Raw genomic sequence first — 12640 nt, forward strand, 5'->3', positions numbered from 1 at the left:
GATGAAGAAGGCTGTACTACTTTGAAATGCATTGACTAACAAAAGAAAAAAACGCATGTACTTTTGGTCTGGATTTGGGTTTATTATATGGGATACCTGCTTATCTGCAAATCCTCATTAGGCTGGAGTCACGCACAACATATAAAAATACGGTCCGTTTTACACAGATGAGAATCGCAGAAATGTTCCCTGAACAGTGATCCGTATGTCATCCATGTGCAATGCAAGGATACGATTTTCTCTCATGTAAGCATCAGTGTGACATCCGTACGGCATCCGTATGACGAGATTTTCTCGCTGGCTTGCAAAATGGACATATAATGGATCCATGGGCTGAAATCTAAATATATACAGTGTATATATATATATATATATGTTTCATACAGAGTTAGATAGCAGAATAGCCGATAATTCAATTGTCTGCCTCTGTAAAATCCTTACAGAACCCGACAGGATATGACACATGGTTTACATACAGTAAACCATTGCAAATCCATTAGATTTATATATGTCCCTCACTAATAATGTTAGCAGTGTTGGTGTAAAATTGTGGAGCTGTAGGTGTAAAATTAAAGAATTAAATCACGGAAAAAACTTGGCGTGGGCTCCCGTGCAATTTTCTCCGCCAGAGAGGGAAAGCCAGTGCATGCGACATTATGACGGTGCGGCGACCCGCGTTGAACGCATCATGTTGGAATTTTATGAGGGCGCCGCATCATCAAAATGATGCATGCGGTGGCATCCGCAAACTGCAGCACAGCCTGCGTACCCAATGTTAAAGATAGGGTACGCAGGCCACATGAAGCAGAAATCGGTGGAGCTAACCGGAGGAGGTGCGGCGGGGCTTCACGGAGGAAGTCCGCAGCCCTCCGCCCGCAAATGTGAAACTAGTCTTAGAGTGTGGTGGCTTGAGGTCAATGGAACACCTGTAGCTGGACATCTAGCTTGAAGCCCAATGTCATTCAAACTCCTTTTAATGGCTTGTGTAGACACTAACACCTTAAGCCTCATATGTGACTTCTAATTTCATCTGCAACACAGAACAGCTGTGCACCACTCTTCGAATCTAACGAGATCACGTTGGAAACGCCATGAAGAGGCCTTCACAAGAGAATGACACACCGGTACTACTCCTAGAATTATTGTGTAGTGTGGCATAATATATAGTAGTTGGACACCTCTAGTCTTCATTACATGACAAGGCCAAAGCACAAGTTGCCTGTGCAACTATGAGCAGCCTGTTTGGCCTAAACGTGCTACATGGGCTGCAATGTCTCCAGACTTGTCTCCTTTCAAGCCCATCTGGCACATCATTTGTCAGCAATTCTAATAAAGCAAATCTTGATGATTTGTATGCTCAAGTGCATTAAGCGTGGAAGAATATTCCTTAGACAGCCAGTAATACCCTCATTGCATATCTGCTTGTGGCGCCCGTACTCAATGCTGAATAAATCGAGATGTTGATCTATCGATCCTGTGATTTCCAATATTCCACAACATTTGTTTTTTAAAATTTAATGTTGAGGAGCGTATTATTCCAAGCTATGGATTTTAGATTTCTGCAAATCTAGGGATTATTCTGATTGACATTGTTGTTGTCACGTATAATTTTTTCTCAATATATAGTGCATGGGACAGTGAGTATCTGCCTCACAGGGGTTTTTGCTTTCCACTGGATGAATATTTTAGGATTATAGGTTGGATTTGAAGATATATTTTTTTAATCATTTCAGCTGTTGATTACTGAAGCTAAATACTTTATCTATTGCATTACTAATTATCTTTTTCTTCACATTTTCAGTTTTATTTACTCTGCAATAAATTGGGGCTCAGGTTCTAAACCTAATATGAATATAGTGTAAGTGAAGTAAATTACGGCATTACTAGGTTACACATCACAGTGTAGACAATGACAGCAAGGATTTTAATATTCTATTAAACAAGCAATTTGTACGGATGTTTTAGGAGTCAGTAATCTGATAACAGTCAGAGATTACATGAAGACGTTTCCTCTATCCTCCCCCTTTCCAGATCCGCTCTACATTTTCCTGACATCTTGCGGCCCTTCCTCTAATTAAATTGTTTTATCTGTTGCTTGGAAGTGATTTGTCCTAATTCTCTTTGTTTTCATTTTAATTTTTTTCTACCCATTGAAAATAAGCACACAGGAATGCAGACAACAGGCAACCCTACTAAGGGTGCAGGGCGGGTGGACAGGGGGTGATAAGAACTCAAGCTAAATGGGGATCCCATCAATATTTTCAATAAAAGGCCTAATTTGAAAAGGCATGTTGTGTGAGAAGGTTAGCCTGACACAAGAAGATATACACGTAAAAGTCTATTTTGTATAACATTAGAAAGAGGACCACCAGCAGCACTCGCCATGTTAGATGTGCAGCCATCTAGAACAGTAGGGGCTAAATTATTACATTAAAATCTGCATTAAGAGCTCAGTTTACCTTAGAAAATCAGCGGTTGTGAATTGGCTACATGTTTGATCAGAAGTTGCTTACTAGCCAGTTTACAGGTCGATTGCACCTACAATGTGCACAGAACGATCAGTAATTGTTCTTGGTACCACAAAGCAGGATGATGCGCTGCCTAGAACGGCTATTTATTATGGATTGTATCTTAAGATGAACCAGCGTTTGGCTAATTTATCTGGTGATCAGCAGGCTTTACACTATGGCCTTATCGGGAAACAACCGTTCCTAGGAAGGCTCGCTCCCTATAATTGCGTAATCTAACTGTAATTATTTTACTCACTTATATAGCGCTGTCATATTCTGACACTTTACAGACATCATCATTGTTGTCCATAATGGGGCAATATTGGGTCAGTTGAGTCACACGCTCCCTGACGAAGCTTGGGTGAAACGCGCGTTGGGGCTGGGGGATTAAACACTTGACCTGTCATTTGACTACTAAAACATTAGTTGATGGAAGTACCATGCATGCTCCTTAAACAATTCTTTGCGATTTTGTACAATCCATCTCATTCAGCTACAGCTATGAGGTGTAGGTAGATACAATATGTTTTAGGTACTTTTTCATATGCCTTTTGCTATGTATATTTATTATGTGGTTTAGTGCTATCCCCCACATTTTCATTCTCTGCCTTTACTTTATTGAATAATTTTATGCATTGTTTTAATATATTTCAATTCACTGTATATTTTTTGAAACCTATGTAGTACCTTATTTGTGTCGGTATTTGACTTTGGTTATGGTGTGTCTCTGTATAGATTATTATTTATCTCACTTCATTTTGTTGGTATTAATTACTAGCTGAGGCCTGAGTATCTCAAAATAACATTGGCTTCTGTAAGTTCTGTACATTTTCTAAATAACATATCCATTTAGAAAAGTCAGTGGAGCTTAAAACTTGCCGCACAAGAGATAAGATGTAAATAAGGCGCACTAGGCTATATATTATTTTCCTGTTTGGGTGTGGCGTCCTACTTTGTAATGTTTCCGACATAATCTGCTCTTATGTGTTGATATTCCATGGAATATTCCTGAAAAACATGATTTTTTTTCTTAAGAAAGGAAGTTTATCTTTCCTTTCGCTGCTAAACGTCCCGATTGGGATGTGATAAAGTTTGTTTTTTTGTTTTTTTACCCAAGCTCATCAGAAATCTTGTTTATGTTCATAAATAATGGACTAAAGATGCATGGGTGAGCGATAGGCATTATTAGGGATCCTCATTTGGAATGTCTCTCAGCAACAAAAAATAAATGGATTGATTCACTGTTATACATTCAGCGTGAAATTGAAAAGACATAATTATTTATTAGAAATAGTCAATATTTTGTGTGTCTTCCACAAGTCAGGAAACCTAATAAATACAGCAACATGTTAGTAGAAGACAATGGAACCTATTCTACAGAAGAAGACAATGTTACATTACACAATTGAAACTTTATGTATTAGATATATGTGGGAAAAAAAACATTGCAAAAGTCAAAATTGCACCCGCATAATGTTTTTACTGCCATACCCACAATCTCAGAGTAGGAAGGCCCTGATTAGGGATAGAGTAGTGTTTTGACACTTAAATGGAATCTGTCACCAAGTTTTTGCCACCTAATCTGAGAGCAGCACAAGGCCGGTTTTAGACAAAGTGGGGCCCTGGGCAAAAGTTTAAAGAGGGGCCCCAAATGCTCACATATTGCACATCACACAGAGACATTTCAGTTGTAATTACATGTGCTGAGTTCAGAAGTGTGATCGACATTATTGAAGTCATTCAGTGCTTGTTTCCAGGCCTCTTTAATAATAATAATAATAATCTTTATTTTTATATAGTGCTAACATATTCCGCAGCGCTTTACAGTTTGCACACATTTTCATCACTGTCCCCGATGGGGCTCACAATCTAAATTCCCTATCAGTATGTCTTTGGAATGTGGGAGGAAACCCACGCAAACACGGGGAGAACATACAAACTCCTTGCAGATGTTGTCCTTGGTGGGATTCGAACCCAGGACTCCAGTGCTGCAAGGCTGCAGCGCTAACCACTGAGCCACCATGCTGCTCTTTACACCAGCTGTGGAAAAATGACGGGCACAGAATGATCACTAATAGATCAATCTGTCCCCATACAGTATCATGTTGTTAGCAGCACATCTGCAACAAACACTGGGCGATATACTGCCGAGAACAATGATGTCTGTTCCAGCATAAACAATCCAATCACTCGATGAACAGCCAGCATTTTGCTTGTTTAGTATAATGCACCCCATAGTAACCCATGTAGTGTAATGCACCCCATAGTCCTCCATGTAGTTTTAATGCACGCTATAGTCCTCCACATAGTATGATGCACTGCCCATAGTCTTCTATATAGTATAATGCATACCCCATAGTCCTCTATACAGTATAATAAACACTCCATAGTCCTCCATATAGTATAATACATACCCCATTGTCCTCCATATATTACAATACAGCCCCACACAGGAGTACAATGCAGCCCCACACAGGAGTTTAATGCAGACCCATAGGAGTGTAATGCAGCACCATAAGCGTGTAATGCACCCCCATAGAATATAGTGGAGCCCAATAAAATGTAATCCCACAGAATGTAATGCAGCCCCATAGAATGTATTGCAGTCCCATAGAATGTAATGCAGTCCCAGAAAATGTAATGCAATCCCACAGAATGTAATGCAGAGCGTCTCCTCACCTCAGAAGCTCCACTGCCCAGCACAGCGGGGTGCGTGATGACATCATCGCACCCTAAGAGTCAAAGGCAGAGTAGGAGGATGGGAGAGGAAGCATCATGTGACACTCTCTGTTCCATTATTGCTTTCACCTATATCGGCATCTATGATGCAGATACAGTTAAATGTGCAATGTGTGGAAGGAGTGCTGGCACTGGGCCCACTGACTCATAGCACCCACATGGTATGCCACTATTAGCGGCATGCCACTGGGTTAGTGGGGGCCCTAGGCAGATGTGTAGACTGAGTGTTCCTAACGCCAGCCCTGGAGCAGCATAATGTAGAGACAGAAACCCCGATTCCAGCAATGTGTCACTTACCAGTCTGCTTGTTGTAGGTTTGATAAAATGTTATTTTATCAACAGATTACCACTAGACAACTAGTATACCTGCTGCAAGGAAATCCAACTCTGCTCCCAGTAATGACTGACAACTTTTTGCCTATGCACATGTACACAAAAAGCTGACAATCAGTGGTGTGGGCTAGGTCATACAAGGCTCAGCATTCAGAAAACAGGTAGATCTGCAGCATAGAAAACAGGTATTTTATAAGAAAAAGAACATATAACCCAGTGAGTGCCACTTTGCCCCTACATCATACTGCCCTCAGATGGGGTAGCAAAAAAATGGTGACAGAACCCCTTTAAATTTGATCCCCGCTATGCTAACAATCTGCTCCATTCAAATTTACAGTAGTGTTCAAAATAATAGCAGTGTGTTCAAAAACATGAGTTTATCACAAAATCTTTGCACTAGTTTTTATTTCCAGCATTGGGAACATTGCACACTGTTTTCTAATTCAAATAATGAAGAGAAATGTAGATAATTTTTAACTACTTTACAGAAAATAACAAAAAATGAACACTGGGTGTTCTAAAAAATAGCAGAGTCTGCATTTGTCTTTACAAACTCACAATATGTACTATTTTTGTGTATTTAGCATTTCTGTGAATCACCAACCTAATATTTAGTTGTATACCCACAGATTTGTAGACCTGCTTCATATCTATGCCAAATAGAGTTAACCAACTTCTGGCACCTGTCAGCTGTTATTCCTGCCCAGGATGCTTGGACTACATCCCACAATGTTACTGCATTTGTTGGCTTTGTCTGAGAAACGATATTGTTAATGTCACCCCACAAGTGTTCTATCGGATTAAGGTCCGAGGATTGGGCTAGCCCCTTTATAACCTCAAATTATGTTGGGCTGGAACCAAGATTTTGCTCTTACAATGGTGTGTTTATGATTGTTGTCTTGTTTAACCCCTTCACCCCCAAGGGTGGTTTGCACGTTCATGACCGGGCCAATTTTTACAATTCTGACCACTGTACCTTTATGAGGTCATAACTCTCGAACGCTTCCATGGATCCCGGTGATTCTGACATTGTTTTCTCGTGACATATTGTACTTCATGTTAGTGGTAAAATTTCATTCAAATAACTTGCGTTTATTTGTGAGAAAAACGGAAATTTGGCGAAAATTTTGAAAATTTCGCAATTTTCCAACTTTGAATTTTTATGCCCTTAAATCACAGAGATAAGGCACACAAAAAACTTGATAACTAACATTTCCCACATGTTTACTTTACATCAGCACAATTTTGGAACCAAAATTTTTTTTTGTTAGGAAGTTATAAGGGTTAAAAGTTGACCAGCGATTTCTCATTTTTACAACACCATTTTATTTTTAGGACCACATCACATTTGAAGCCACTTTGAGGGGTCTATATGATAGAAAATACACAAAAGTGACACCATTCTAAAAACTGCACCCCTTAAGGTGCTCAAAACCACATTCAAGAAGTTTATTAACCCTTTAGGTGCGTCACAGGAATTTTTTTGAATATTTAAAAAAAAATGAACATCTAACTTTTTTTCATAAAAAAAATACTTCAGGTTCAATTTTTTTTATTTTACCAAGGGTAACAGGAGAAATTGAACTGCAAAAGTTATTGTGCAATTTGTCCTGAGTACGCAGATACCTGATATGTGGGGGGGAACGACTGTTTCGGCGCATGGCAGAGCTCAGAATGGAAGGAGCGCCGTTTGACTTTTTCAATGCAAAATTGGCTGGAATTCAGATTGGACGCAATGTCACGTTTGGAGAGTCCCTGATGTACCTAAACAGTGGAAACCCCCTACAAGTGACCCCATTTTGGAAACTAGACCCCCCAAGGAACTTATCTAGATATGTGGTGAGAACTTTGAACCCACAAGGGCTTTACAGAAGTTTATAACGTACAGCGGTACAATTAAAAAATCATATTTTTTCCACAAAAATGATCTTTTCACCCCAATTTTTATTTTCCCAAGGGTAACAGGACCCTAAAAGTTATTGTGCAATTTGTCCTGAGTACGCTGATACCCCACATGTGGGGGTAAACCACTATTTGGGCGCATGGCAGAGCTCGGAAGGGAAGCAGCGCCATTTGACGTTTTTGGCTGGAATTGAGATCGGACACCATGTCGCGTTTGGAAAACCCCTGATGTACCAAAACAGTGGAAACCCCCCACAAATGACACCATTTTGGAAACTAGACCCCCTAAGGAACTTATCTAGATGTGTGGTGAGAACTTTGAACCCCCATGGGCTTCACAGAAGTTTATAACATAAAGCCATACAATTAAAAAATCATATTTTTTAAACAAAAATGATCTTTTCACCCTCAATTCTTATTTTTCCAAGGGTAACAGGACCCTAAAAGTTATTGTGCAATTTGTCCTGAGTACGCTGATACCCCACATGTGGGGGTAAACCACTATTTGGGCGCATGGCAGAGCTCGGAAGGGAAGCAGCGCCATTTGACGTTTTTGGCTGGAATTGAGATCGGACACCATGTCGCGTTTGGAAAACCCCTGATGTACCAAAACAGTGGAAACCCCCCACAAATGACACCATTTTGGAAACTAGACACCCTAAGGAACTTATCTAGATGTGTGGTGAGAACTTTGAACCCCCATGGGCTTCACAGAAGTTTATAACATAAAGCCATACAATTAAAAAATCATATTTTTTCCACAAAAATGATCTTTTCACCCTCAATTCTTATTTTTCCAAGGGTAACAGGACCCTAAAAGTTATTGTGCAATTTGTCCTGAGTACGCTGATACCCCACATGTGGGGGTAAACCACTATTTGGGGGCATGGCAGAGCTCGGAAGGGAAGCAGCGCCATTTGACGTTTTTGGCTGGAATTGAGATCGGACACCATGTCGCGTTTGGAAAACTCCTGATGTACCAAAACAGTGGAACCCCCCACAAATGACACCATTTTGGAAACTAGACCCCCCATGGAACTTATCTAGATGTGTGGTGAGCACTTTGACCCCCCCAGTGCTTCACAGAAGTTTACAACGCCCGGGCGTGAAAATAAAAAATTCGTATTTTTTCCACAAACATGATCTTTTAGTCACCATTTTTTTATTTTCCCAAGGGTACCAGGAGAAATTGGACCCCAAAAGTTGTTGTCCAATTTGTCCTGAGTATGCTGATACCCCATATGTGGGAGAAAACTACTGTATGGGCACACGTCGGGGCTCGGAAGGGAAGTAGTGACGTTTTGGAATGCAGACTTTGATGGAATGGTCTGCGGGTGTGATATTGCCTTTGGAGAGCCCCTAATGTACCTAAACAGTGGAAACCCCCCACAAATGACACCATTTTGTAAACTAGACCCCCCAAGGAACTTATCTAGATGTGTGGTGAGCACTTTGACCCCCCCAGTGCTTCACAGAAGTTTACAACGCCCGGGCGTGAAAATAAAAAATTCGTATTTTTTCCACAAACATGATCTTTTAGTCACCATTTTTTTATTTTCCCAAGGGTACCAGGAGAAATTGGACCCCAAAAGTTGTTGTCCAATTTGTCCTGAGTATGCTGATACCCCATATGTGGGAGAAAACTACTGTATGGGCACACGTCGGGGCTCGGAAGGGAAGTAGTGACGTTTTGGAATGCAGACTTTGATGGAATGGTCTGCGGGTGTGATATTGCCTTTGGAGAGCCCCTAATGTACCTAAACAGTGGAAACCCCCCACAAATGACACCATTTTGTAAACTAGACCCCCCAAGGAACTTATCTAGATGTGTGGTGAGCACTTTGACCCCCCCAGTGCTTCACAGAAGTTTACAACGCCCGGGCGTGAAAATAAAAAATTCGTATTTTTTCCACAAACATGATCTTTTAGTCACCATTTTTTTATTTTCCCAAGGGTACCAGGAGAAATTGGACCCCAAAAGTTGTTTTCCAATTTGTCCTGAGTACGCTGCTACCCCATATGTGGGAGAAAACTACTGTATGGGCACACGTCAGGGCTCGGAAGGGAAGTAGTGACGTTTTGGAATGCAGACTTTGATGGAATGGTCTGCGGGTGTCATGTTGCCTTTGGAGAGCCCCTAATGTACCTAAACAGTGGAAACCCCCCACAAATGACACCATTTTGTAAACTAGACCCCCCAAGGAACTTATCTAGATGTGTGGTGAGCACTTTGACCCCCCCAGTGCTTCACAGAAGTTTACAACGCCCGGGCGTGAAAATAAAAAATTCGTATTTTTTCCACAAACATGATCTTTTAGTCACCATTTTTTTTATTTTCCCAAGGGTACCAGGAGAAATTGGACCCCAAAAGTTGTTTTCCAATTTGTCCTGAGTACGCTGCTACCCCATATGTGGGAGAAAACTACTGTATGGGCACACGTCAGGGCTCGGAAGGGAAGTAGTGACGTTTTGGAATGCAGACTTTGATGGAATGGTCTGCGGGTGTCATGTTGCCTTTGGAGAGCCCCTAATGTACCTAAACAGTGGAAACCCCCCACAAATGACACCATTTTGTAAACTAGACCCCCCAAGGAACTTATCTAGATGTGTGGTGAGCACTTTGACCCCCCCAGTGCTTCACAGAAGTTTACAACGCCCGGGCGTGAAAATAAAAAATTCGTATTTTTTCCACAAACATGATCTTTTAGTCACCATTTTTTTTATTTTCCCAAGGGTACCAGGAGAAATTGGACCCCAAAAGTTGTTGTCCAATTTGTCCTGAGTACGCTGACACCCCATATGTGGGAGAAAACTACTGTATGGACACACGTCGGGGCTCGGAAGGGAAGCAGTGACGTTTTGGAACGCAGACTTTGATGGAATGGTCTGCGGTTGTCATGTGCGTTTGGAGAGCCCCTGATGTACCTAAACTATTGAAACTCCCCACAAGTGACCCCATTTTGGACACTAGACCCCCCACGGAACTTATCTAGATGTGTGGTGAGCACTTTGAACCCCCAAGTGCTTCACAGAAGTTTATAACACTCGGACGTGAAAATAAAAAAATCATTTTTCTTCCACAAAAATGATATTTTTGCCCCCAATTTTTTATTTTCCTAAGGGTAACAGGAGAAATTGGACCCCAAAAATTGTTTTGCAATTTGTCCTGAGTAGGCTGATACCCTACATGAGGGGGTAAAACACTGTTTGGGCGCATAGCAGAGCTTGGAAGGGAAGGAGCACCATTTGACTTTTTCAACTCAGAATTGGCTGGAATTGAGATCAGATGCCATGTTGCATTTGGAGAGCCCCTGATGTGCCCAAACAGTGGAAACCCCCAATTCTAACTCCAACCCGAACCCCAACACGCCCCTAACCCTAGCCCTAACCCTAGCCCTAACCCTAGCCCTAACCCTAGCCCTAGCCCTAACCCTAGCCCTAGCCCTAGCCCTAACCCTAACCCTAGCCCTAACCCTAGCCCTAACCCTACCCCAACACACCCCTAGCCCTAACCCTAGCCCTAACCCTAATGGAAAAATGGAAATAAATACATTTTTTTTATTTTATTATTTTTCCCTAACTAAAGGGGTGATAACGGGGGGTTTGATTTACTATTTATGGCGGTTTTTATGTTTGGCGGCTGTCGCACGCTAAAAGACGCTTTTTATTGTAAAAATAGTTTTTGCATCACCACATATTGAGAGCTATAATTTTTCCGTATTTTGACCCACCGAGTCATGTGAGGTCTTATTTTTTGCGGGACGAGTTGACGTTTTTATTGGTACCATTTTCGGGCACGTGAAATTTTTTGATCGCTTTTTATTCCGATTTTTGGGACGCAGAATGAACAAAAACCAGCGTTTCATGAATTTCTTTTGGGGGGGGTGCGTTTACACCGTTCCGCGTGCGGTAAAATTGATAAAGCGCTTTTATTCTTCGGGTCAGTACGGTTACAGCGATACCTCATTTAGGTCGTTTTTTATGTTTTTGTCGGTTTTATGCAATGAAAACTATTTTATATAAAAAATAATTATTTTTGCATCGCTTTATTCTGCGAGTTATAACTTTTTTATTTTTTTGCTGATGATGCTGTGTGGCGGCTTGTTTTTTGCGGGACAAGATGACGTTTTCAGCGGTACCATGGATATTTATATGCGTCTTTTTGATCTCGCGTTATTGCACTTTTTGTTTGGCGGTATGATAATAAATCATTATTTTTTGCTTCGTTTTTTATTTTTATTTTTTAAGGGGTTCGCTAAAGGGGTTAACTAATGGGACAGTTTTATAGGGCAGGTCGTTACGGACGCGGCGATACCTAATATGTGTACATTTATTGTTTTTTTTTTTTATTATTTTAAAAAAATGAATTTATTGGGGAATATTTTTTTTTTTTTTTACTAATTTATTTGGCGATTTTTTTTAATTTATTTTTACACTTTTTTTTAAATTTTTTTTTACTTTATTACATAGTCCCAGGTGGGACATCACTGTCCTGTGACAGATCGCTGATCTGTCACATCACAGATCACTGTGACAGATCAGCAATCTGTCACAGGCAGTGCACAAGACTTCCTCATGCCTGCGCTTTGCAGGCACTGAGGAAGCCAGCTTCCCCAGGCCCCCGAAGGCCCCCGTCGCCATCTTGGATTCGGGGGCCTGGAGGATAGGAGTCCCCCGCAGCAGCGCTGCACATTGCGCTGCCGTGGGGGGCTCAGGGAAGCACGGAGGGAGCCCCCTCCCTGCCGATGCTTCCCTTTAACTCCCGGTACACCGCGATCGCGTTTGATCGCGGTGTGCAAGGGGTTAATGTGTCGGGGGCGGTCCGTGACCGCCCCTGACACATAGTGCCGGGTGTCAGCTGTGATAATCAGCTGACACCCGGCCGCGATCAGCGGCGCTCACCACGTGGGCGCCGCTGATCGCGGTAGACGTACTATCCCGTCCCCGGTCATACGGGCCCGGGTACCGTGGACGGGATAGTACGTCTCATGTCAGGAAGGGGTTAAACACCTATTTCCCGAGCATATGCTCTTGAGCTTAAGGCAACATGACCTCTTCAAGTATTTTAATATACGCAAACTGGTCCATGTTTCATGGTCTGCGGTAAATAGGTCCAGCACTATAGCAAGAGAAATATGCCCATATCATAATGCTTG

The sequence above is a fragment of the Dendrobates tinctorius genome, unplaced genomic scaffold, assembly GCF_039654945.1.
Source record: "Dendrobates tinctorius isolate UK_male_01 unplaced genomic scaffold, ASM3965494v1 ptg000360l, whole genome shotgun sequence".
Classification (NCBI taxonomy): Eukaryota; Metazoa; Chordata; class Amphibia; order Anura; family Dendrobatidae; genus Dendrobates; species Dendrobates tinctorius.